Below are 5,602 nucleotides of genomic sequence, written 5' to 3'. Positions count from 1 at the left end.
AAGGAAGGAAGGAAGGAAGGAAGGAAGGAAGGAAGGAAGGAAGGAGAGAGAGAGAAAGAAAAAGAAAAAGAAAGGAAAGAAAGAAAAAGAAAGAAAGAGAAAGAAAGAAAGAAAGAAAGAAAGAGAGAAAGAAAGAAAGAAAAAGAACAAATGAAAGAAAGAAAGAATAAAGGAAAAGAAAGAAAAAAGGAAAGAAGAAGAAAGAAAGAAAGAAAGAAAGTTAAATAAAATCTTTTTAAAAGAGAACCCACTATTACTTGGCCCTTTTAAATATCTACAATACAATGAAAACAGATGATTAAGCTCGTAAGGTGGCTATTGTGTAGTCAAAGTTTAAATTTTATATGTGTGTGTATGTACATGTGTGTGTGTGTACATTTAAATTTGCTAAAAGATGTGTGTGTTCACTGGAGAGAGACAGAAAGAGAGAGTGAGAAAGCATGCTGCAATTCCTTCTCCTCTACCCTCTTCTCAGGATTTTGGGCACCCATGCACATGAGGTTGGTGTGTTTTTCAAACTGCTGGGCCCAGGACTCGAACTGCACAGTAGGCCATGTGGGATCCAACTGCCTTAATCACCATGCCACTGGGCTGGCCCTTTTAATTATATTTTATATAGCTTTTAAAAAAATTAATCTGGCTTTTAAAAACTTTTTAAATTTGGAAATAATTAGATTCATAAGAAGTAGCCAAGATAGTCCAGAAAGGTCTTGGAACTTTTTACCTAGTTTTCCCTAATGTAACTATAGTATGATATCAAAACCAGAAAATCGACAGTGGTACAATGTGTGCATATAGTTCTGTCATTTTATCGTCTATAGATAACCACCACTGCAATCAAGATACATAACTAATTGCCATAAAGATTTCTTTTGTGGTACCCCTTTATAGTTACATCCAGCCCATTCCCCCACTACCTCTAACTCCTAGCAATCCCAAATTTGTTTCTTTGTCTCTATAATGGTCTTTATTTCAAGAAAGTTACACAGATGGAGTCATATAGTATGTGACATTTTGAAACCGACTTTCTGTTTGTTTGTTTTTGCTATAGGGCGTGCGCACTCACCACTGAAAGAAATAGAAAGGAAAAGTGAGATATCATCCTCTGGGGGTAGAGGATGGCCATGCCACAGTCCCTTTTCCTTCAGTCTCCTCTTGGGATTTTGGGCACGAATGCACATGTGCCTGGCGTGATTTTCAAGTCACAGGGTCCAGGACTCAAACTGTGCAGCTGGCTATGTGGGATACAACGCTTTAACCTCTGTGCCACCTGCTGGCCCAAACTGGCTTTTTTGTTTTCAAACCCAGCATAACCCCCTGTAAATACATATTTGAAGTGAATTTCTTATAGACAATATATAGTTGGAGTATGTTTTGATTCTGTTTTTCAATCTACTCTGCCAAATGCTGTCTTTCAATTGATGTATTTAGACTATTTATATTTGATGTAATTACTGATATGCTAGGTTCACTTTATTTTTGTTTCTTGTTTATTCTTTTTTTTTTAAATCTGACTACCTACGGGTTATTTAAACAGGTTTTAGAATTTCATTTTAATTTCTTTATAGTGTTTTTGAATGTATCACTTTACATATAATATATATATGTGTATACACACACACACACACACACACATATATATATATATATATATATTTAGTGGTCTCTATCCAAAGAAATCACATTATGTGCATATAATGTTATGCCATATGTCTATAACATCACAGTTAACTGGTGTTAACATTTTTCTAGGTTGAGTGGAGTGTAGAAACCTAATCTTTCCTATGTTCTTTTACCCTCCTCCATTTATAATGTAATTGTCTTAAATTTTTCCTTTGTATACGCTGATAACCACATCAGGCACTGTTAGAATTTTTCTTCAACTGTTAAACATAATTTAGAAAACATGAAAGGAGAAGAAGAACCCATTATATTTACCCATAATTTTATTCTTTCCACTACTATTTCTCTCTTCCCAACATTCCAAGATTCCTTTTACTGTTTATGTTTTAATTAGAGATCTTCCTTTAGTCATTCTTTTAGTCTGTTGGAACAAATCCTCTTAACTTTCTTTTATCTGAGAATGCTTTTTATTTTTCTCTTTGTTCCTAAAGAGTAGTTTCGGGACCAGCAGTTAACGTAATGGCTATGTCTCTGGACTCCCATGTAGTTGACTGCTGTTCGAGTCCCAGACCTGGTGGCTTAAAACATGCTGGGCTCATGTGTGTGTGTGCCCAAGATCCCGAGAGGAGAATGGAAGAGAAGGGATTGAGGCATGGCCATCCCCCCTGAGGGGTGATTTCTCGCTTTCTGTCTCTCTGTCTCTCTCTGTTTGTCTGGCGAGCACACGCACCCTATAGCGAAAACCTCTCCAAAAAGGAAAAAAAAAAGAGTAGTTTCACTGGGTATACAATTTTGGATTGATAAGTCTCCCAGAACTTGAAAAATGTGCCAGGACCGGCAGTTGGTCTAATGGCTATGTCGCTGGACTCCCATGTAGCCGACCGTGGTTCGAGTCCCGGACTCGGTGGCTTAGACTCATGCAGGGTGCATATGCATGTGTGCCCAAGATCCTGAGAGGAGAATGGAGGGGAAAGGATTGTGGCATGGCCATCCCCCTTTGGGGGGGTGATTTCTCGCTTTCAGTTTCTATTTTTAGGCCACAACCCCATAAAAAAAAAACACCAAAAAAAAAAAAAAAAAAAAAAAAAAGAAGAAAGAAAAAGAATAATGGCCCCTTCTTCCTTTTTCCCTCCTCAGTTTCTAATGAGAAATCCACTGCCATATAAATTGTTCTCCCCCTAGAGTTAAGATGTCATATCTCGGGACCAGCAGTTGTTGTAATGGTATGTCACTGGACTCCCATGTAGCCGTCTGCGGTTCAAGTCCTGGACCCAATGACTTAAACTCATACCAGGCGCGTGTGTGCCCAAGATCCCAAGAGGACTATGGAGGAGAAGGGATTGTGGCATGGCCATTCCCCCTGGAGAGTGATTTCTTGCTTTCTGTCTGTCTCTCTCTTTCTGGCAAGTGCATGTGCCCTATAGCAAAAACCTCTCAATAAATAAATAAATAAATAAAGACGTCATATCTCTTTCACTTTTCCAAGATTATTGTGTGTGTATGTATGTGTGTGTGTGTGTGTGTGTTTCAGAAGTTTAACCATGATATGTCTTGGAATTGATTCCTTTGAATTCATCCTCTTTGGAATTCACTCAGCTTCTTAAAACAATAGATTTATGTCTTTTGCCAGATAGGGGAAATTTTTAGCAATAATTTGAGTGCTTTTTTAACCCAGCTTTTTTTTTTCCTCCTCCCCTTTCAGAACTCCTGATGTTAGATCTCTTGAGACCCTGAGACTTTGTTCTTTTTTTTTCTCCATCTTCTCTGTTATTCAGGTAAGATAATTTTTACTGTTTTATCATCAAGTCACTGCTTTTTTTTTCTGTCCTCTCTATTCTGCTGTGGAGCCATCCAGTAAGGGTTATTTTATTTTGACGATTGTGTTTTTCAGTTTTAAGTTTTCATTTGTTTTGTTTTTATATCTCTATTTATTTGCTAAGACTTACTATTTTTCCTTTTCATTTTTTAAAAGTATGATTATAATGATTTATTGAAGCATTTTATGCTGGCTGCTTTTAAAATCCTTGCCAAATAATTCTAACTTCTATGTCATCTTGGTGTTAGTGTCAGTTAATGATCTTTTCTGATTGAAGTGAAGATTTTCCTGATCCTCAGTGTGATGAGTAATTTTCTATTATATTTTGGACATTTTGGATATTATGTTATGAGACTATGTATTTTATTTAAATTTTGTGTTTTGGGTTGGCAGGTGGTGTGGTAGTTAAGGTGCTTGATTCCCACATGGTCGACCGTGGTTTTGAGTCCTGGACCTGGCAGCTTGCTTTCTCACTTTTTCTCTCTCTCTCTCAGATCAAACTAACTAAGTAATAATAAATAAACAAAATAATAAAAATTTAAATAAATAAATCTTGTGTTTTAGCAGGTCTTCTCTGACATCATACCAGCAACGTACCACCTCATTACTACCAGATGAAGGGAGAAGTAGAGATTCCCTGTTCACTTCCATTGACACCCTGAGGAGTAAGGATTTCTTATTATGGCTGAACAGGGGTGGGTGTTTACCCACTAGGCTTCTTTTGATATCTTTCTGGTTGAAAATGTCAAGAGTCCCTTGTTACTCTTTCCTGTGTGGTCTCAACTGACACTACACTGAGCAATGGTGAAAATCCCGGCTTCTTATTTGGCTTTCTCTAACACCACCTTGGCATCATTCCAGGAACAGGAGGGGTAATCAGAGGTTATAGTCTGACAAAGGTGAAAGTCCAGGCTTCCTTCTTGGTTTCTCTACTAACACCATGGGGGTGGGTTGTTACTGCTGAGACAGGAGAAAATTCCTGGCTCACTACTCATTTTTCTCTGACATCACTTCAGCATGGGAAGGGGGCAGGATAGGGTACCTTGTTACAACTGGGTGAATCTAGAAGTCTAGGCTCCCCACTAGCCCTATGCTGCAAAGATCAAGTGGGGTGCATTTTTTTTCCTCATAGTGTTTACCTGGAGTAGTGAGGTTATTGTCTAAAGTTTTTTATATTGCTTGGCTGCCCCTTTCCTGGTAATTTGGGGTAAAGAGATTAGGCTTTTCTTGGGACTTTCTTGATCTGCTGGGGTTACTAACTTCTTCATCTCCAGGTATAATATATATGAAGCAAAAAGAAAACCCAGGTAATTCCATATCATTCCTTGGGTCCTGAGTTCCCTAGTCTATCTGCCTTCTTATATTTGTTTTATATATAATGTCCAACATTTTTTTTTGGAGAGGTTTTTGCTATAGGGCACATGTGCTCGCCAAAGAGACAGGCAGACAGAAAGCAAGAAACCACTCCTCAAGGGGGATGGCCATGCTGCAATCCCTTCTCCTCCATCGTCCTCTTGGGATCTTGGGCACGCATGCACGCACACACACCCAGCATGAGTTTAAACCACTGGGTCCGGGACTCGAACCACGGCCAACTACATGGGAGTCCAGCAACGTAGCCATTATACTATCTGCTGGTCCCCATCCAACATTTTGAAAAGTTTTTGCCATAGGACATGTGTTTACCAGAAAGAAAGATAGAGAGGTAAAGTGAGAAATAATCCCCCAGGGGGATAGCTACACCGCAATTCTTTCTCCTGGGATCTTGGGTACACACGCACATGCACCCAGTGGGATTCCCAGGCTCCCAGGTCCAGGACTTGAACTATGGTTGGCCATGTGAGAGTCCAGAGCCCCAACCACCACACCACCTGCTGGTTCCATAATGTCCAGCATTTTCAGCTTTACTTTATGGGAGAAAAAGGGAAAATTACCATAAGTATTTTTTTTTAAGTTTTGCTGTAGTGTGTGTGCACTTGCCAGAGGGAGACAAAGACAGAGAGAGTGAGAGGAAGGAAAAATGAGAAGTCACCCTCTGGGGGTGGGAGGATGGCTATATCAAAGTTGCCTTAACTTCAATGCCACCTGCTGGCCCACAGTGTAATTTTTAAAAACTTTTGCCAGAAAGTGCATACACTAGACACAAAGAGACAGAGGGAAAGA

The 5,602-nt window shown here is 39.2% G+C and overlaps 1 protein-coding gene across 1 annotated transcript in view; it reads right to left on the bottom strand.

Moving 5' to 3' along the window:
• The window catches only part of SLC16A2 (solute carrier family 16 member 2), a gene marked incomplete at its 5' end in the record, with an annotated part of 201,503 nt that overhangs the window by 20,105 nt on the left and 175,796 nt on the right, over positions 1 to 5,602 (bottom strand).

Source organism: Tupaia chinensis, unplaced genomic scaffold, assembly GCF_000334495.1.
Source record: "Tupaia chinensis unplaced genomic scaffold, TupChi_1.0 Scaffold143976_1, whole genome shotgun sequence".
Classification (NCBI taxonomy): domain Eukaryota; kingdom Metazoa; phylum Chordata; class Mammalia; order Scandentia; family Tupaiidae; genus Tupaia; species Tupaia belangeri.
This window is presented reverse-complemented; position numbering and strand designations above follow the sequence as displayed.